Source organism: Neolamprologus multifasciatus, chromosome 7 (genome assembly GCF_963576455.1).
Source record: "Neolamprologus multifasciatus chromosome 7, fNeoMul1.2, whole genome shotgun sequence".
Taxonomy (NCBI): domain Eukaryota; kingdom Metazoa; phylum Chordata; class Actinopteri; order Cichliformes; family Cichlidae; genus Neolamprologus; species Neolamprologus multifasciatus.
In genome coordinates, this window is record NC_140445.1 from 53984861 (window position 1) to 54007208 (window position 22348).

Below are 22348 nucleotides of genomic sequence, written 5' to 3' on the forward strand. Positions count from 1 at the left end.
ATTGATCTACAAAAAGTTGTGTTAAATATGTTTCCTCATTATAAAATAATAGCAAAGGAAAAAGCTAGAAACTGCATGTTGTAGTGCAAATAAACAAGATTTGACTGAAGTTGGCTACTAAAAACATAGTGACGACAAAATAAAGCGGTGCAAAAGAAATGAAAACTACCCAGCCCTCTTTACTCCAAGATATTTTATCCCTTATGTTGTTATCATTATTTTAAGTTATTTTAAACTACTATTAATTTAAAAATATTTCAAAATACCAATGATACACATGACCTTCATCATGCTTAAATGGTTTCTATTCTTTTATTCTATAGGTGTTAGGTATTTACATTAGATGCCAGCTCAGCATATATATATGTATATGTATATATATATATATATATATATATATATATATATATATATATATATATATATATATATATATATATATATCTTACATCTATCTTACATCTAATGTAAATACCTAACACCTATAGAATAAAAGAATAGAAACCATTTAAGCTGAAGAATAAAGCAAGAGACTCTGATAAAATTACCATTCTGCCAGTTGCTTGTTATTAATATTTTAATATAGGAAACTCATAGGAACAATCTCAAAAGCCATTTGTGATTAATTCGCTGTCAAACTATAGTTTTGATATAATGTAGTATTTATATACAGTGGTAATTAAACACATACCAGTTAAGTTAAACCTGGCAAACAAAGCAATGACAAGGCTTATTTATAGTGTTTTTCCTCTTTTTTCTCTTCCTCCCACATTACTTTAAAACTGCAACATCTTCAAATGAGTTGACTTGTAAATAACCCAGTCATCTCATTTGAAGATAGTGTTTTAAAATCATTTTACTATTTTAGGTCATAGCCTCTCAGAAAGGCAGTGAAATTTTCTGTTCGTGCTCTGCTCCTGTTTTATTTATTTCAGACCAAAATCGCCAAGGATTCTGTTTCTGATTTCATCCACAGCAATACCCTCCCCTCTTTAATACTTCCCTTTGTACATTTGCTATCTTTTATTATTGTTGACACCCGCTGTGGCTGTTTAGAAGCTGCTGATTCTTTTCATACTGTACAAGAGGGTGGATTCTTACAGAGGCTCAGACTTATGTCTTTTCTTTCTCCACTAATGCTGCCACCATCTGAATGTTCTTTTGCCCGTATGTTGTAAAATAAATCTGTGTCCGGTGGATTTTAAATAAGACGAAGCTCATTAATTAACCATAACATGTTGTAGTATTTGAGAGGGGAAAAAAGAATGGTAAAATTATAATTTCAAAAAACATACTTATTTATTCATCAGTTATTAACATTTTGAAATTTAGTCTATTTGTACAAATGTGGTTCTTAACCTGGAAGGTGGCCTGAGGGTTGTGGAGATGGTTATAAAGTTAAACTCATTTGGAGCATGCTTCTGACTAATAACAGTACCGAACACCCAGTTTTGGTTATTCTTTCTGCGCCGCTTTCTCCTCTCTCTTATTCCCCCTCTGCAGGGCAGAGAACTACTCTTCCCCAAAATGTAATCTGTACTTACCTTAAAGTGATATAAGCTGCAAAAAATGGCATTTGCATTTTCTCTTCATAAAGAAGGCTGATCTTCACAATGATCGTATAAACACATTAACATTTCAGAGGACAGACTCATGTTGCATTAATGATGGGGTTTTGTGTGTGTGTATGTGTGGGTTGTTTTTTTTTTTTTGTTATCATATTTGCAGCAAACTGTGTCCTCTAGTAAAGGACCCAGTAGCCTACAAGCATTTTGTCAAACAACTGTTAAACAAGAGCAGACTATAAAAAAGCAGAGATTTAATCCTCTGTCTACTTTTTACGCACTCCCAAGTGTTGTTCACTATTTTTTTTTAACATAAAGCAATGGAGATAAAAACAGTAAGAAAAAGGGGAAAAACATCATCACAAAAGTTGCAGAGAAGGACATGAAACATACAGCCAGTACATATTTAAAATTCTTTCTTAAATACTTTGAGGCTAGTGCTCCTAACCACCAGAGAGTCCACAGCAGCGATGGAAGAAGGAGGATGGAGAAGACAATGATGACCGCCATTAAGTCAAAAAAGGCTTGCTTCCTGAATTAAAATCGCTGACTAAACTACTCTTCCCAGCTGGAGATGGGACGCTTTGAATAATTTTCATCCCTAAAAGGAGTCATTCGACTAAAAGTTTTTGTTTTGTTGGGGAAAACTGCTCAGCTCAAACTCTTTGATCTCTGTGAAAAAAACATATACTAGATCTACCAAAGAGTAGATTCACCTGACATTCTCTACCCTAATGATGTATTAGCTGTCAGCCTAAATGTAGCGTGTAGATTAGACATCAAGCAGAACTTTAAATCGACTCCCATTTTTACAATTTACCCTGAAGTCTCTGCACATCGTCCTGACTGACACAAGGCCAGTGAGCCGTGCCTGTTTTACCAAAAGCATCTTGCTGCCATAATCAGCTTTTTCTTCATAAACCAGGACTGACAGAGAGGAAAGATTGGCCCATAGACAGGAAACCTGAGAATTGTAAGTTTCATTTGACAAACTGCACTGTGGGCACTTGAGCTTAACCGACCTTTCTAGAGTTTTGGTATCTAATATGGACCATAAAACATCTACAGCAGTGTTTTTCCATTCTGAGGGGTTGGAACACCTCACATATAGTCACAGAACCGTAATTAGGATGACAAGAACAGCATTATGCTTATTTTGGGGCTGTTTGGGGAACCTCCGATCTGAAGAAAGACCATTGTTTTTGCACACTGTGCCAGTGAGATTGAAGGGGATCATATTTCATAAAATGAAAGAAAAAAATATAATTATTTCTAATACTAATTGTACATAAAATCATGTGGAAAAAGTAACTACATCACTACTAAATTGTTGCCTCTCTTTGAAAGCAGACACTAACCCTAAGCTTCTTCAATACGCTGCTTACAAATAAAGATGGAACACTTAAAGTGAAACATTGCTATTCAATAAAAATATCAGTACATGTAATGGAAAAAGTAAGTAGACTTGTATCAGACACTTTTCATATATTTAATTTCTTGTGGGCACTTTGCATAATTTCTCCAAAGTCTCAGATATTGGGCTGCCAAGGTTTTTGACTATTCTCCATGTAAAAATCCTTCAGATGCCAGGGTGAGTGTTTTCTTGCTTGTATGGACTGTTTGAAATGTTCCCCACAACATTTCAATAGGATTCAAATGTGAGCTTTGACAAGACCATTCAATAACTTGCTCTTTATTTGTTTATAAGGCATTCCTTCGTGGAATTTCGAATGTGCTCCGAATCAATATTCAATTGAAAGGTCCACTTCTGACTCAAGATAGCAAACATCAAGCAATCCCAAAAGATAACATTTCAATTTTTTTGTTTTTCTTTTCTTTTCTTTTCTTTTTTTTTAAATTTGAAAGTGTTTTTTGTTTGTCTGTATTACCTTTATCTGCAGGTGCTCAAAGACATTCAAATACATGACTGTAGTAGGTGCTGAGTTATCTAACACTCCAATCTTTTGCAGTGCTGGTAACTTATTTTTTTTATTTGTGCTTGATTGCATTTAACGCCTCCTCTCAAAAAGTCGTTTCACCTGTTTTTTGGTTTTGTTCTGTTTTTACATGTCATGGATGTTTGACTTTCACTTTTCTGAATGGAGTATGTGTGCAGTTTGACACAGAAGTGCTTTTCATCTTGATCTACTGAAAGAGGAAAGTTTCTCACCTTCATTCAGAGGTTAAGACATGTACGTGTGATGTGCAAACATGAAATCTCCAGTGCACCTGCATTAAAATGGGATTTTCTAAGGCGGGACGCATCTTACGTGTGACAGGAAAAGCAGAATTTGAACATCTGAATATTCATAGATTCTATATTTTCGAAGACACGTACTCAAGATAGAGAAAATCAACTAAATAATTGAACTTTTTGTCAAAAAACACATAGGAGATAAATTATCATTCAAAGCAGAGAATATGCAGTGTTGGGGAGTAACGGAATACATGTACCGCCCTTACCTATTTAAAATACAAAATATGAGTAACTGTATTCTGTTACAGTTACCGTTTAAAAAGGTGGTATTTAGAATACAGTTACTTTGTTGAAATAAATGGATTACACGGCGGTACTTCCCTGTTTCATATTGTGGCGAGTCAGGCCTGTTTGGGTTTTGTTTGACAGCTGTTCTGTAGTTCCAGGCGGCAGCGTTACGGTTGCCATGGTTACAGGGTGCCGCTCTCTCTGCGTGTTTCCTGGGTGAGAGAGGCCTTTTTGTTGTTGTTGTGCTAAGCTAATAGGCAGAATGCTACAGGTATAGCTTTAAAGAATGTAGCATCATAGGCAATGTAGTCCGTGCTGCAGGGAGAATGGACTGCCATACCCGTTATGTGTCTGTGAGCGAGGGAGGGAGAAAAAGGAAAAGTACGAGCTGTCATCGAGCAAAAACGGGAGCTGGAAGCATGTAAATATAATAATAACCACTGCAGCCAAGAAGAGTGCCTGACGAGCCCAGTTGTAAGTAAGCTATTAAGACTCGACTGTACACCGTGTTCGTGTTTTCCTCTGAAACAATAAGTTCTGTTGGAGCAGCCTTTCAACGCCTCTCTCTGTCTCTGCTAGCAAAGTTGACCCAGACAACAAAGTAAAGCTATTTTTCGGACATGGAACCCACCATATTAGCCAGAGGTCCCTTTACTACGGTTCGGAGCCGCGGACCTTCAGTAACAGTAATAAATCACAGCAATAGTACATTCATGTAGTAACAGCATGATAATATATTAAGTAATCCAAAGTATTCAGAATACGTTACTCTCATTGAGTAACGTAAGGGAGTACGTTACAGAATACATTTTGAGGCATGTATTCTGTATTCTGTAATGGAATACATTTTAAAAGTAACCTTCCCAACACTGAGAATATGTATATATATCTTCAAATGTCCAGAGGGCAGGAAGTTGAAAAGTGTTGAAAATGTGATCTGTGGATAATCCTGAATAACGGGGACATTAATTCTGGAGGAACTGGGGGGTTATCCAACCTTGTAAATATTAAATGAACTGTGTTGCTTGGTACATTGAGAAAAACCATGAAACAAGAAAGATGGTGGTCAAATTTACCTGAAATTTATTTGTCTGTTGTTGTTAGTTTTAGTATTTTTAATGAACAGGTTTGTTTTACTGAGAGGCTGAAAAACAAAAAATGTCATTGGGTATGTTGCACCTAAAGGAAGTCAGGAATCACTTCTGAGCAAACAGTGTGGGTAATAAAAAAAAGATAACAAAAATTGAGATTCAGATATATATACAGTCTTCTAGCCACTATGACAGCTGGGACTGGCTCCAGCCCCCCGCGACCCTGAATTGGATAAGCAGTTAAGAAAATAGATAGATAGATGGATCTGTATATACAGTCTATCACAAAGCCAGCCTACCGCCCTGATATGGTCAAAACAAGTCCGCTCTTTACTCCACTTTCCAGACACTGCTGTGCCATCAGGAGACAACAGATGAGACATAAAAGAAACAAGCTCAGACGGGCTGATTGAGGATGAGCAGTAGTGTTGGAAAACCAGAATACACTATGTCTTGTTTGATGCTGTGGATTTGTTGCCTCATCCACCACTACTTTGGTCAGGGAGTTGGGGATTTGTGGTCTGGGATTGCAGCAGGCCACAAAGGCAGCTTCTGAAGCAGCCGATAACAGCCGCCAGTTGCTCCTGCTGAGAAAAAAGGCCAAAAGTTTGAGTCCCAAACATGCAAATCTGTCCAATGACTAATACAGAAAAACAATGACAGGATGGGACAGCTGTGGCAGGACAAGTGGGTACTCATGCACTGTTTTCTATTTCTGGATTAACATAAATAAGGATCATTTATTTGATGGTTGAATCGCATGCAAAAGGTTTGAAATTCCCACTTCAGTACACTTACTGTAATTGCTTACATCGCGCAGACTTTCAAGTGCTGAGCCTTTTAGTTTTTTGTCTTTTTTCTTTGTTTCCTTCACCTTGAGTGTCTCCCTCTGGACAGGAAGCAGTGTTCCTTAATTTAAATTTTATAAACGTAGTGTATGATTTCTTGACTGGAGTATCAATGCGAGGAGGCCAATTTTCTTAATCTCAAAATGTTTTATAAGACGCTTTCTATGAATGTGGCAAGAAGAAGCAAACAAGAAATAAAATAAGAATAAAGCGATTCAATTCACGATCAGCTTCTTCCAAAGAATAATTAATTTTAAGAGCCTTAAGTAGAGTGATAGATTATCATGTTACATAAAGAAAGTTTTACCACTTAGCCAGTGGCAGTGGGAAGGTGGAGCAGTGCCCTTCTGTTTGATTATGATAAGTCAGCAAGCAATAATACAGAGGCAAAAGCAGTTCTAACACTGGGCAGATGTGGTTCATCTGGCGCAAAGCCAACGGCAAAACACAGAGGACTGCATATGTGACCGAGAACATAAAAATATGAAAACAAAAGTCCAGCACTCAGCTTAACTCAGCAAGAATAAGTAAAAGGCTACACACACACACACACACACACACACACACACACACACACACACACACACACACACACACACACACACACACACACAGTGCTCTGCTGGGGCTTGAGTTTAGTGCAGCTGCATGGAATACATGCTGGGCTATATGCACCATTTCTACTTCACTACAAATATGAAGACACAAAAGAAATATTTTTGTATCAACTAACAACCAAAACCAGAAAAAGATTTAAAATACCAATATTGCTAAAAACAATAAGAAACCATAGAAGTACAGACAAGTTGTAAAGTTCATTATTTACACAGCTTCTCAAATGTGATAATTTGTGGATTTTCTGTCCTAAATTATAACTATAATATAATAAAAAGTATAAGGATTTGTGAGGTTGTACCTCTACTTGGCAACAGCAGTTATTTCAACTTTAATTTTGAGCAATTTGAAAATAATCACATTCATATAATCAGCAGTTAAGACAACAGCAGCAGTTAGCCTTGCCTCAATTAAATAGGACAGTGAGATGATGATGTTTTCTCATGAATGCATTACAAAAAGAAATCAGATTATACAACAGCTGCATAATGCATACTTAAAGTAAATTATGCTTTGGCATTGGTACATTTGGACACTTTTTTTTTTACACATCTGTTGCAGTTGTGCTGGGGAGCATGCAGTAGGGCTCTGATGGACAGACAAAGCCAAGGCAAAAAACGCCTCCAACGTTCTATCTTACAATCCAGAGTGTACTCTTACTGGCTGGTTGGCATGCAGGCAAACACACGTATGCTAGGCAATGGAAACAAAACAAGAATCGGCAACAAAAGTGAGTGACAGGACATGTCATGTTTTGCTTTTCAGTCTTGTCACATTTCTTCAACACATTCTGCACTGACTTTCACCTGAAGGATAAAGCTGTTGCTCCACAATATGTCTGTCATACATTTTTTATCAATAAGTCCCAAGAAAAGACCAAAACTGACAAAATGTTTCTTCATCTATCAATTTTTTCCCACATCCTCACAATGTAATGTCTCTGCCAACCCACTTGTTCCTGCTGAAAAAAATATATTTTAGCATTTTTCTTTAAGAAAACCAACAAAAACAACACAATAATTGCACTGTGACTAATGTACATTTGTTCATCTCATGAGTATTCATGTCAGGCATGTGAGTGTTTAAGTTAGATCAGTGGTTCCCAAACTTTTTTCGCTGGGCCCCCCTTTGTTTTACAGAAAAATGTTCGCGCCCCCCCCCCCCCCCCCCCCCCCCCCCCTTACGCGCGCGCACACACACACGCACGCACTAACACATCCTCCAACCACACACACCCATATTTTGCTCAATTGCGGTTTATTTCACACCTCAAACATTTAGTAAACAATAAAGCAAATACAAGTAATCTGCAGGTAGTAAGAAAATAAACTAACTCTTTTACGCTACGTCCGCACCTACACGGGTATTTTTGAAAACGCAGCTGTTTCGTTCACACGTAAACAGTGTTTTGAATCACCGAAAACTGAGATTTTTTTAAAACTCCTTTTTTGCTTTTATGTGTGGACGAGGAATACAGAGTTCCTCACACAAAGTCAAAGGTATGTGCCTTTTTCACGTCAGCTGTGCGCCACGTTATTGTTTACATGAGAGGAATTGCATTTGTCTCTATCTTCAGGTTTTACACTCTTACATATAAACACGCAGTTACTGTCCCTCTATTTACAAAGGCAGAGGCATCACGATGTGATCATTTTACATGTAGTTGTTTTTTTTTCCTGTGTAATAATATTCAACATTGCTATCAATACATTTTTCAAAAAAAAAAAAGCCTCTCTGTGCAAAATGGGTTTAAAAACATAAACAGCTGTGAGATACTGTTTGTCCGTGATTTGAACAGGGGGAACAAATCGTGGCAGGATCAGCCTGATACTATTTGTATCCCGCTGTAACTTTACTGTATAAAGAGCTAACATCCCAAAAATGTCAGGAGTAGTTAGTCATTACAAGAAGTGTTTGTGAACTAAAAATCAAGAATGTGGGATCCTGTTTGTCCGTGATTTAAACAGCCCAGCTCATGCTCCCAACGAAGGAAAGACCAATTCTGCAGGGAGACCTACCTCACTTGTGCAGGTGAAGCCAAAGGGCAGATTTGCTTCACCATATTTTCTAGTCTTTGGCTAAGAATGAAGTTGGTTTGGAAACATATTCAGCGATGCTTCATCTCCTGCTTTGCGTTTGTGTGGGCGCCCGTGCTAGCAGTGTCCAAGCATTGTTTGTTTGTTTTTTTTTTCCCCTTTTCATGCCGCGCCCCCCATGCAATGGCTCTGCGCCCCACACTTTGGGAAGGTCTGAGTTAGATGGACTCAATAAAGTGCTATAAGTCACATTATGACAAACTTTGGCACATTTATGTGTTTTTAGAAGTCTTTTTTAAACTTTGTTGGTAATAAAAGTATCAAGAGACTCATATTTAAAATGACAGCCATTATTTTTCAGTTTAAAAAATGCACAGCTTCTTTAAACAGTCTCCCTCCTCTTAACACCTTCTAATTTCCCACTAAGCGGCACATCTCTTTAAACGTCAAACTAAGAACCAGATCCAGGGTTTGGTTTGCAAATCTTCCATGTGAAAAAAAATCCTTGGAAACATCAGGACTGCAAAGTGAGAAGTCGCTGTAAAAACTTAGCAAACTTCCTTAAATCTGTCACACGCAGATGAGGATTTGTTAGTAAAGGTGGATTATGAACAATCATTTGAATATTTAAAGAGAAGGGAAAAAAATTCAGTCTTAAGTAAATTTATTTTTTTTTCTCTTTTTTCCCTCTCTGGTTCACAGGAGAACTAAAGTGTGCATCCTTTCAGAAATAGGATCTAATTATAATAATTATGCTGTTCCAGGCAATTTGCTGCTTTCACCACATACAATTTTAAATGTTGCATCCATGTATAGAAGTAGCTTAGATGAAAGATGCTTTGCAGAATGAGAAAAAAAGACTTTTAAGAATTCTGAAAGAGATCCTACAGGTTGTAGGCTGTAACTGCTGAGGTTAGAGGGGAGATGTTTCCCAGGTTGCTCTAATAATATTGTGGGATCATCCTCTCTGTAAGAACAAGCAAGTGTGTGTTTATGTGCGGAGAGGTGTACGGCAGGCTGATGGGGACTAGGTGGGTAGGGAGGAGGGCAGCATCAGCATCAGCGCCCATGACGTCACCAGAGTTTAAAGTGGGCCGCGCTTCACCCCGTGGAGGGGAGAGAGGAGAGGGAGGAAGCGGCGGCGGTTCCTCGCACCTGTCTCGTGCGCGTCGCCGAGTGTGAAAAAGCCCTGCGCTGACACAACTCCACAAAGTACCTGCTCTCACCGATCCTGCCTGAATGTTGACTTTCTGCTTTAACTAAATATGGAAGAGCTCGTTGCACGGTGGACCCTGTCAATTCTTTCGCCTTGAGGTCGATAACTTTCCAATTCAGCTTCAATTCAACGGTGAGTCAAATGCTTCCCCCCCGACAAATCGGGCTCAATTTGTAAATGATGCTGCAGCAGGCGTGTCATTGGCACTCGCAGCATGTGTGGCTATAAACATGTTTCCAGATGTTTGTTAAAGCAGATTTTTTTATTTTTATTTTAAGAGAGAGACAGAGAAAAATACATTATTGTGTATTTTTGTTTTAACTGCTGGAGTGGCTCCGCAGTAACTTGCAGTCTGAGCGCGCTGCTGTTGGTTGCTGTGACAAATTGTGCTTTCCATTTAATTAGGCTATTGGCGAGTATATCCCACGGAAATGTGCGCGCTGTGCCAAAGAAAAGGGCTGTATCATCCCGGAGAGTTTTCTAATCTGCTGCAGTCGCGAAGCCGAGTGTTTTTCTTTTATCGCATATATATTTTTGTATGCCAATGTGCTCTGCCTTTTCAAACTAGTCTATTACTTTTGAAGATTGTCATTTTTAAAAGCTGTAAAGCTTTGAATGCTAATGATTTCGATTTTCTTTCCTTTTATTTGAACTGCTGCAGTTTATGCTTTGTTGTGATGCTTTTTTGCCTTGCCTGGAGTTAGTTTGGTTGGTTGTGTGCTCAATGTGATCTTTCATTCCCTGGTTCCTTTTAAATGTTACACATTTAATATGAACACTAGTGGCCCCTGTGTAACTGCGATGTCACGACGCCGTTTTTTTAAGCTTAAGAGACATTCATAGAACCAGGATTTGAGATAATTGTCTGTCCTTCAAACTCAAGGATTAGGACTGATGAACATTTTGGATGCACAGAATAGAAATGACATGCGGCATGTTATGTCATTTTTTAACCACTAGATGACAACAAAGTGCAACGTAAAGCATCTGATTAAACTTGCATTAGCCTGTTAGTCAATGAGCAGATCTGCACCATGGTTTAATCATGAAATCATTACTGCTGCTGATTTCCTTTGTGGGAGAATAAACAAAACCAAGAAGCCCGTCTCTAAAACATACAGTTTTGATGGTATCACTATCAGTTACACAATGCACAGACACACACAAAGAAATACGGACACTGTAGCTACTGTTGCTTTGCCCTGCTGGCGCTGCATACATTGTTCCACATGCTCAGCATGGGTTCTCTGCATTATAGCAATTTGTCATAAAGTCATTTATCAGGGATGCACCGTGACACTACAGCAGTGAAGGTTTAGTTTTTGAGTGAGACTTGGACACTTGGTGTGTGCTGTTGTGTTTCCAGAAACTCCAGCTTGTTCATTGTAACCCCTTTCAAGACTCCACTTGATATTCACAGCTTCATTTCTGAGTATTCAAGGGCTACACAATTAGTTAAATCACACCGCAATTTTAATGTTCTGTGTTCATTTTGTTTTTTTGTTCTCCAGATAACTGGAGCACATCAATAATTCACAGTGTCCTAACTCATGTTTAACAAATACTGCCTTTATATTTAGATCATCTGTTCCTTTGTCAAATCAGCTGTTATTCTGGACCACCATGACCTGTCAAAATATTAGAAAGCGTGGGCAAACATTGCTCCCATTTTCCTTTCTTTATGCCCACAGTTCAGCTTTAGGCTGTCAAACAAGTTGACAAAATCACCATATTCCTTTTTCATACCTGCCTATTGTCCCGTGAAAATGGAGTATCTTCAAATGTCAGGCCTTTCACAAATATAAAAAATGACCTTGTGTTCGGCTTTGTGTCAATAAATCATGTAAACACTGAATGGATAATAGCTTTTTAAGTGTTTATTTAGTTAAAGAATCCTTCACTTTGTCTGACAGGTTAGGGAATCATTTCATCTAACAATCACATTTACATTTTTCTTGCTAATATTATTGTGAATGACAATACCTAACTGTAATATTTTTTAGTCTTTTGTAGATAATTAGTAAAAGAAAAACAGTCATTGTCTTTTAGTAGTTCACTCAATCTGTCAGGGCATAGCAAGTGCTTGGAAAAATGGGAGAAAAGGTGTGTGTGTGTGTGTGTATATATATATATATATATATATATATATATATAAACATTGATATCCAGAGTTAGGGCTGGTTAAAGCTGTGATTTTAAGCAACACTTTCCTCTAATGAGGGGTCATGGAGCCAGAAACCAAAGTAATACTCGGTTCAGCTTCAGTGGCTTCAGCTCTCAGTGGAGCCAAGGACGACATTTGCCGCTCAGACACCGTAAATTCTGATGTTGTTTACTGAACAGATGCATATTTGTCTTATTTTGGGGGCTCACTTAAAGGATCACTGTGTCCGGGGCACCTAAGTGCCTCGTGCATTCGGTGGAGGTCATTTTTTTGCAGGCATTTTACAGTCTAGTAAACCCTTTCAACTGGAAATCCCGATGTTTGGCTCAATCAATATGTTTAATTAGGGCTGATTAATGAAAGCAGATAGCTGTGGAAGGCTGACCAATTTCTCTCATCTCAAGAAAAAAGAAAAAAATTCATTCCATGGTGGTAATGTGATTTTTATGTAGCAACTCACAGTATTCATTAAACCGAAAAAAACCTGTAGGGATTAAGTATACATGTATAGTTTACATTTCCGTTTCTATAGATGACCTAACAATTTTTTTCAGTAACTACATTTAAGATTTGACCAGCTGGGGGTTGAAACTCACACAGGCTCAATATAATCTCTTAAACACATGTGAATTAAGGGATTTGAAAACACTGCTTCGTGCATATGTTTAGAAATAGTTTTCCCCGCAGGCGTAGACATAGACTGTTGGCAGTGTGAAATCTCTCCATTAGTATATTGGGATTTGCAGAACTACAACTGCTGTGTACTGTTTGGGGGTTGGGTCTGGTTCAAAAGGGCAAATCCTAAAAAGTCGTCTCAGTCTTATAAATCGGACACTGATTTCGAAGACTGCATGTGGACACCTCAGCATAGTGCTGTGTGTCAGGGCTTAGTTTCTTTTCGAATTTGCTGTAATGAACACTGTTTTCTGTCAGTCCCTCAGAAGTAACAGCTAGTATGACCTTTATTCTGCAAATTAAGCTGTTTTTGCTTTGCAATGACTGATAGATCTTATTATTTCAGCAAAAGTGCATTGAGCATTGAGCAAATACCCTAGAGCCATAGCAACTGCATTAACAAAAGTTAATGAAATATATGGAGGCAGGACCTAGACTTTGCTTTACTTTTGAAAGCTCTGGCATTTACATTTTGCGCTGAGTAGAGGGAGTGAAAACGGTTTATCCCTCAGCATACACCCACAACCTACCTTGTCTGTAGACATAAATTTGCAGTAGCCAATATTGTAGCGTTACCAGTAAAAATAGACACGTTTGTTGCAGGTGATTTTATTTATTTATTTATTTTTTGTTCATGAGCATTTGGCTTTTCCTGTAAGTGGCGATTATAAGGAAAAGTCACAGTTGTGCATGTTGTGCATCACAAAAAAGTTACATAAGTGCAAAATTTTAAAGGCCAATAAAACGTCGTCGCTAGCTGGCATTAAAAAATAAGAAGACATCTGCAATTTAGATTGAGCTACAATTCCACATTAGGTTTCCCAAGGGTCTGGTCATGTCTGCATCTGATTATCCTTGCATACATTTAATTAATAATTCGACAATGCACGGCATTGATGCCGGTCAGCCAGCATTCTGCAGGGGAATAGATTGGCTCTGCTTGATATCCAGCCACAGCCTCTTAGCGAGGAACAAGGAAACGATGAGCTCAGGCAGATTTCAGATACACGAGCTCGTGCGGAGCTGCGTTAATCCTCCCTCCCTCAGGTGCAGTCTTGGGGAGGAACGCCGTGGACTACAGCTCATCACAGATAGTTGGCCAAGCTCTGATTAATGCACTCATCAGTTCTTTTCTTGTTGGTTTTAATGACAAGTATGTCCCTTGCGGGAATTTGGTGACTTTTTGCAAATACTGCTGATGCATCTGCTTGGATCTGCCGCTTTTCCCTTCCCCGTATTGTGTAGAGAGCCCTGGTAGAACGCCCAAGTTTTTTGACATGACTAGGCTGTCAGTTACAGTGCAAGAGACCACATGACATATTTTCTACCAGAGATACAGGATACATGAGCTGAGGAAATGAACAGTGATAATATCTCAGCATGTTGGGATGTGTTGTGCTTTGCTGATAAGGCTATTATTCATTATTATGCCTTAGACAGCAGAAATCCACTCTCCATCTCAGGCATATGCTTTTCACACATAGTTTACTTACTGCTTACTAATTACTTTGGAGTTAAAAATGATTTAATCGCTTATGTAGACTGTAAAGAAGCCACAGATATTCACTAAGCTAATCTTTCCTTCTGAAACAGCTCAGGCTGTTGAGCAGAAGTAGAAAAGTGAAATATTGGCTTGTCAGAAACATGATGAAATTTAATATTTAATTTGACAGCATCAAAAAGGTTCCGATAGGCACTAAGAATGTTTTAAAATGAGCTAGAATAGATGTGATAGATTTCACAGAAGTCCCCAGAAATCTTAAGGAGAAGATGATTCATAACTGTGGTCAAAGACTAAGGCAGTTTGTAACGCCTGCTAAACAGAAAAATCCTAACAACAGCCATTCATCTTAAAAAGGGCTTTAAAAACTTAAATGTTCCCCAGCCTATTTAATGTTGTGATTTTTGCATTGTTTCCTCAACCAAACAAATCGGGTCTGAGTCACAAATTTGACAAACAACCACAATTTATCACCCACATCAAAGAATTGTAGTGTTGTGTCTCAGTAGGCAGAGTGAAAAGGAAATTATTATTCACGTTTTATATTGTGCAGTAATTCAGCAACATGATCAATGGCTTATGATCATCATCCTGACAAATGCAGACAGAGTTGTGGTCGTGCCACATTTAGCTGCCCTTATGTGATTGATGATTAAAGCAGACAAATGATTCACTGTGCTCAACTGTCCATTAGTAGTATGATGCCTATTAGAGGGTGATATTTTGCCTCTGGCACCTTTCACACAGGGACCTCGTCACACTATTTTTTTTCTCTGTCTGTTGACAGGGATGTGTGTCAGAGTGTATGTTTCTGAATAAGTAAATATAAGCTTATTTTTTATTTAAAAACCAAAAAATATGTAAATGTATGACACCTGACATACAACATATTGCTGTCACATCACTGCCACATGCTGTGCACCGTCGTAGCAAATGTTTTAGCTGCATCTCCTCTTGGCTTGTCTGATCAGTTCCAGTGAGAATACTTTGGAGCCTTTCCAATGTCTAGTGATGGATCTTTGTGTTATCAGTGAGACGCTTTGAGCCCTGTAACATAAAGCCCCAGCGCTTATTCAGCACCGCGTACCTTGCCTGTGATCAATGGCCAGCAGTCAGGACACTGAATGGAGCACAGATTGAACCACATCTGGGATTTGGATGCTGAATAACAGCCCACTCAACAGGGGTGACTCATGAATAATGCACCAGTCAGCTGAGTGTCCCATCTCCTTTGGCCCCTTACTGGTGATGCTTTTGCACTCAGACCTGTCCAGGGAGCAGAAGGTCAGTGCACAAACACTTGGCACCCCTAGCACCAGCATCAGGCATCCCTGCCCACCGCAACCATGTTATAATGGAAAGCATAATGGAATAGAGGCTGAAAGAAGCACGTAAGGGAGATGTAGCTTCCATTTACAACAATGATCATTTTTTATTAGGTTTTTATAGATTTTAGGAGCATTTTTATATACAACACAAAGCGATCTGGGTTGAGATGGCACAGAAAACTGCAATTTAACAACCTTATGTTGTTTTTATTTCACTCAGGTCATGGAGACAGGCTATTTTACTTGGCAGATGTCATAAATTAAAAATGAACAGGTTTGCAGTTCATAAAACAGTAAGTATATGTTGTTTTGCAACCTGTGCACTATTTCTACATTTCACTGCACTATGATATTTACAGACTTTAGTGACAGACCGATTAATTGGTTGGCCTATGAATGCGGACACATCTGCATTGCAGGCAGAAAAGCTCATGTTGGTTGACCACAGCTGTAATATACGACACAATTATATCGTCGAGTTCTACACCGCAGGATGAGCTTTAACAGTGCGAGCATCTCGTGAATCAGATGATTTATACTAAATACATTTTAGTGCATTGTTTTCTCAGCCTAGTGGTTATATTCTGTTTCCCAGTTATTATTCAAACAAATTTCTAATGACTTTCATTGGCTTTGTGTATGCATCGGATTTTATGGATTTGTTGCATTTTGGCTTTATTTAACTCTGTCATATGATGAAAACAGGCGTCCTCATGTGTTCATTATGCAGGCTGAACACAGCCACACAAACGCCTCTCTTTTGTTCATCTTTTTTTAATGTATTCAGTCTAAGTAGGCACATTTTGCTCAAGTGGTTTCAAGGACATTTAAAAGGTCATGACGGCAAAAATTGGGCGTACATCGTGCAAATCGAGTTGATGGAACTCTCATTTCACCAAATGGAGATCACCTGGTTTGGATCCTTTGTGCACCGGTAGCGCATTTTCAGATTTAATAATCATGATGGTAAGTCATTCTTCATTCAGTCATTGACTAGTGATCCAGAAGGTCAACGTGCTGCACTATCAGAGAGAGCACACCACTGAGAGGGAAGTAGGAGGTGTAGCTTTTAACAGAAAGAGTTGATGTTTTATTTTGATTTTTTATTTTTTGGAAAAGAAGCATTAGTTAGAGTAGGCTAACTAATGCTTCTACGTAAGCTGGTGATTCACTCAAGTCACTCAAGTACACGCATGTAAGTCAGTTTTGAGGTACATTATTCTGACAGCAACTTTAATAATTCTGCCATTTTTTTTTGATGAGCTACCATTTAGAAACTAGTGCTTGATTATCAAAATTTCAAATGCCTAAATTATTAGCACGTCCGCTTAAGGGACATTCCCCCTCGTAATTCATCACTTCATTTCAGTGGCTGTTCATTGCTGTTTCACATTTCACAGCAAATCAAAGATAATAGAATTGCAAAAAAAGAAATAAAACACATTTATGCATTATTATTTATTTTTTAAGATGCTTTTACTCAAAATGTCAGGCATTGGTAAAGCGTAAGTAAATTACAGGATTATTTCAGTTACGAAACAGAAAAAAGCAACCAATTTACCCACTCAAACAAAAATAGTCCAATAAAACGCAGAGAAAAGAGCACAACTACACAGTTTTAAAATATTGTTGCAAAAAAGGTTATTTTTTGCCCAGATGCCGTCCTTCTAAAGTCATCAAGAGTGCTTTGATGAATGATTGTTTGATAACAATTTTGAACACATCCTGCCACTCATCTCAGTTTTTTTTTTATCCTTTGTAGCTGTTACAGCCACTAAGTTGAGAAGTAATTAACTGGACTATGAGGTGTTACAGTGGTAAAGTGATGTTTGATAATTCAGCATTAATAATTTGTTCGTACCATAAGATAAAGTCACTGCAGAGCTGCTTCTTTTTAATTCACTTGAACTCTGAGTCAATTTTTTGACAGTACATTACTTCATTGAAGTAGCCATTTGTATTCTGAACTTTTGCTTGCTTGTAAGTAAAGGGTTTGAGTAGTCCCTCTACTGCATTGCATGCATCAGTATAAAATGATATGTTTTCCCAAGTGTAATGTGAAGTCCTCTGATATCTCAGAGGATTGTCTGCACAGAAAGCAAAGTGCATCCACGCGCAGTGGCTTTTCTCTTCCTTGCTCCCCGCGTCTGCTTCACACACCACTTACCCTGCGACATTTGGGACGAGTTTCTCACTGCTTGGCTTCTCACATCTTGGACACTGACACAAAATAAATGAAGACACAAAGAAGACACAAGGTTCAGAGTTGGAAGGGGTTGGTGGCTGAGGTGTGAAACTATTGGGGTGTAAAATTGCCCTGGCAGCCGCACTGTTGTTTCAGCATTTCATGGTGAGCTGCTCAGCTAGACTTTACTTGACTTTTCTGCCTCCTTCCATCCACCTCCTTTTATTTGTGTTTCTGTCCACACTATACCTTTGCTTAATTTGTCCACAGCACTGTAGCTGTACAACTGAAATACAGTAATGAACACATGGCTTGGCTGGGCCGCCAGGCAGAGAGCAGCTGAATATTACAGTGGTTCAGTTTTGTTCTCCACTGGAGAATGATCCTGGTGAGAGAGCAGACGGTTCAACAGGCTAATATTCACACATTAATTTGCCCAAAGATGTCCAACTGTTCTCCAATAGATCTCATTACGTGCAATCAGTCACAGGCTGGCTAATTGTCTGTGTGGTGTAGGAAAGCTTTACTGGTGCATATAGGAATGACTGGTGCTTCCTCCTGGTGGCAGCAGGAGGCCATGCCCAGGCTGTGAAGAGAGAACAGACGTGGTGCAGAGGGCACTGCAAAACATTTGGCTGTCAGTATGATGCCTAGGGTTTGTTATTAAAAGCATAGGGCGAAACACAGAAACTATTCTGAGCAGCAGGCAGAGCTATGTGACATCAGGCACATTGTTATTTTGCTTCATTAAGTGATGTTGTTTCACTAATTAGTTTTCTTGCCTAAAGCTGGTAATTGGTGACATGTTTATGACTGTATGTGCCATGCCTGTTATGTGAGGAACCCAAACATGATTAATTACCAAAACCCCCCCCAAAATATTAGAATAAGCACAAGAAAAACTACGTTGTAATTGCTATATGCTGTACTCCATTATCTATATTAGTGCAGTGCCTGCTGTCAGAGACATTTTAGCGTCAGCAGAGGCAGATGTCATAATCAGTGGAGATTTATTTAGAAACTGTGTTATCCGAATTGAGGACATCATTATGAAGAATGTCACATCATCTGTGCGGTCACAAATCAAGCAAAAGACCCTACAATGCAATCACATTGTCACATCATGCTATACATTTGCATGTGACAATTATGCTTAGTATCAGAGGCGACGTGATGACTCTAACCTTCTAGAAGCTGTCCCTGCCACTCAGCAGCTATCCTCGTAATGCCTTCAAGCAATCTTTTACAAGACTAAGCCACCCAAGTCTCCCAATTTAGTGAGGCTAGACCCATAACTGCAATAGATGGGTCAATGAGATATAAAAAAACCTCATATACAATCACCAGTCAAATTTTTTTACCAGCAGGTTCTATTATTACTATGCATGCAGAGTTTCAAGGCATTACTGCCTCATTTACAGCCCAACATAGAGTGCCAACATGATCATCCAAGCAGAGCAAAGCATTAAGCCTAGAAAAAAATAGTTCATTTACCCATATCTTTACTATAATAAATAGACACACCTGCCACCACACAGCTAAAACGATTCTCAAACTCATCTGTGTGTGTTTTCATTATAAAGCAGGTGATTGGCTCTTTGTAGGGAGCAGTGGTAAGCCGCTGTCTCCCATAGATTTCTTATTCACGATCCTTTAAATGTTACGTCTGCCTAAAAATCCGGAGAACAGGAGCACATAGCCAAAATCAAAGCACTTATCAAAAAACGGTCCCTAAACTCAGCAATGCACTTGCTTTGGTTTCTAGCAATACAGCCAGCAAATCTGAAGTAAATCGATGAATAGAGAGTCCTCGATCTGATAGTCACCAGTGCTTTGCTCAGTGGTGCAGTGGTTAGCACTGTCTCATAGCTAAGAAGGTTTTGGGCAAAAACCTGCGCACTGGGTTGTGCAGTGTCAGCCTTCTACAGCCTTCGGGTATCTTTGCATCAGCAAAGTTAGATATCACACTCATTGGAAGTTTATTCCAACTAACCATGTTATCTGAACTGTGACATTGTTATGAGGCCACAGAGGAGTGTGGCATAATCTGTGAGGTCACATATCAACCATAATGGCCTATTCCCACTGAACGCATCATTTGTCACATAAAATTATGGGCAAATTTAAACCTGCTGGAGCCAGCGAGACCCTCCCTGCATTCATCCTCTATGGAAGTGGGGTCCACTTTCAGGAGCATGTTTGTGAATAGTTTAAACTTGTGTCACCTGTGACATCATGCGTCAGGTCAGAGGTGGCTAAACCCTAAGGTCAGACCACTGCTCATCTACATGACCTCAAACTCTTGCAGTGCTCCTACTCCTGCTCCCAGCAGTACACCCGCTAAGTATGACGTAGATTATTTGGTGAAATATGTGAAGGACAGACAGACAGGGGTTTCTTGATTTATTAGTGAGATTTGATGATTATGTTTACTCACATTAGTTTCACATTTTCTGCTCTTTCTTTGAACCACTTCTGAACAGATGGCTGCAGTGACTGTGCTGCTCTCCTCCCTTGTGAGTCTGATTTTAGATTCATAAAGCCAACGTTAGACTAGATTAGTTTCTCTGATGTCTATAAAGCAATTTCTCATTATTGCCCGTGGTTGAAAGTGGGATGGGAGTACACAGGACAGTGTTTGTCTGCTCCGACAGGCTGCGAAAAGTCTTTGTGCCCAGAGTGAAAGAAATAAAAGTATGAGTACAGGCTCCCTCCAACGGGCTGAGTCTGGTGTTGGCATGCCCTGCGGTAAGGCAAGGTTATTCAGATGAAAGATGGTGTTGAGATTAGTGAGCCCTGCCTGAGCGCATGGACGTCCAGCATTCCGCACTGCGTGATTTATGAGAACCATGATATCAGCAGTCGCCACATGAATAAACCATGTGGGCAGAATTAAGCTTCTGTTAAACGACGCACAGCATTTTCCCAGGTGCTTCACCAGCCAAAGTGAAATCACATCGTGGATGTTGTCGTTGCTACATGGGACTTTAAAAGCAGAGGCTGTTTTAATTTTTCCTCTCTCGTTCCCAGTAATTCCCATGGCTTCGGCAACACTGCCAGGTAATTGTTTTGAGCTTATTAATAGTTCGTAGAGCCCCTTGGCATGAAGGCTTGACGTAAGGCAACGTAACTAAGATCTCATTATCTATTCAATACCAGAATAAATGCATATATTGATATATTTAAACTGTCCTCCTGCAGCTAATGGTTCTTTCATTACAGTCATTTAGCGTGTCAGATACTCACCCCAAGATGAGCTCTTCAGATTGTGTGTGTTCTGTAGGCTAAAATATTTGCTGGCATACATTTGAATTTCTCAGCTTGAATAACTGCATTAAAATTCTGAATTCAAATCACTTGATTGGACTTTTCTGATCAAAAATCTGGAACAAAAACAAGTTTCAACCATAACAAACACTAAAAAGTTGAAAATGAAAGTTTAACAGTCCAATTAAATAATTAGTAGCAATTAATGTAATTACTGAAAATCGTTAAAGTGGAGAAGCTACTTTGCACATAACAATTTTTAATAGTTTTTTAAAACTAAAACAATAACACAAGCAACATCACGTTGGGGTTGAAAGTCACATATTTAAGAGAAGGACTGCACTGCAAACCCAGGATGTCAAGTCTGCAAGATGTGGGAGGGGTAGTAGTAAATGCCAGCAGTAAAGGGAAGAGCTTTTGATCCATACTAAGGAGTATATGTATAGTTATCCTCACTTGTCGCTCTTTCTCCCAACCTGTTGTGCTTTGTGGAAGCACAAATATACTGCAGTACCCCTTTAAACTTTTGCTGAAATAATGTTTGGACAGATAATTTGTCATTTTCCTTATCTACGTGTAGATTTGAAATAATAAAAAAAGTCTGAAATAAAGTGAGAAACAAAAAACTCAATTGAGGACGCGAATCAGGCTAATCTCAATAAGACTGATTGTGCCTATTTTTAAGATAAAGTCCGCTGAAAATAAAATGGCTGCTTTTGTCTATTTTTTGTTTTTTAAATACACTACTTCACCAGAGGCAAAATGTACAGTGAGGTGCTGTGGCAGCAAGAAGCAGCAGTTTTTCGTGGGCAACTACATACATATTAATGCATATTAATAATAGGAATATTGCGCGTCTGTCTTCCTGTCCATCTTGACTCTCTGATTGAAAAATCTTATTCAAATGCCTATAGCTAAAGCAGGGGGAACTTTTCTTTTCTGGCCTGTATAAAATAATCACAGTATGCCCTCTGTCCTCTCAAATGAGTTGAACTGCTAATGTCCATAACCATAACTAAGCAGTATTATGGCGAGTATCCAGCCTGAGATTGAGAGATTGTGAAATTAATCCTTGGCTGGATCATGTCAAGCTGGCATTCCTAATCACTGAAGTGTAATAAATAGAGAAGTACCCTAGAGAGAGAGATCAGGTATAAGGCATTGCTGCCTTGGCTCCACTTCATCCTGTCAGCATTACTGAGATTCCCATAAATGCAGCGACAAACACTCTCTCGGGCTTTATGACTTCAGTACTCTTGCCATGCTAGTGCATGCACTTAGTCTCTTTAAAGTGATTTGTGTATAGAGAGGAACAGAACAAGTAATGTGAAGCAACAAAAAAAACCCCCCCAAAACACACACACACACACAA

General features: G+C 38.9%; 1 protein-coding gene across 9 annotated transcripts in view; it reads left to right on the forward strand.

The window, feature by feature from the left end:
- The first annotated feature begins 9636 nt into the window (after nucleotides 1-9636).
- The window catches only part of megf11 (multiple EGF-like-domains 11), a 78597-nt gene continuing 65885 nt past the window's right edge, over nucleotides 9637-22348 (forward strand). For 5 of the 9 annotated variants that reach the window (XM_085166840.1, XM_085166843.1, XM_085166842.1 and 2 more), the window contains exon 1: nucleotides 9637-9988. The gene's annotated coding sequence lies outside the window, so the exon portion shown is untranslated. Of the gene's footprint in view, nucleotides 9989-12013; nucleotides 20770-22348 lie in introns of those variants that run through there. The other 4 variants (XM_085166849.1, XM_085166844.1, XM_085166848.1 and 1 more) reach the window with 2 other exon arrangements.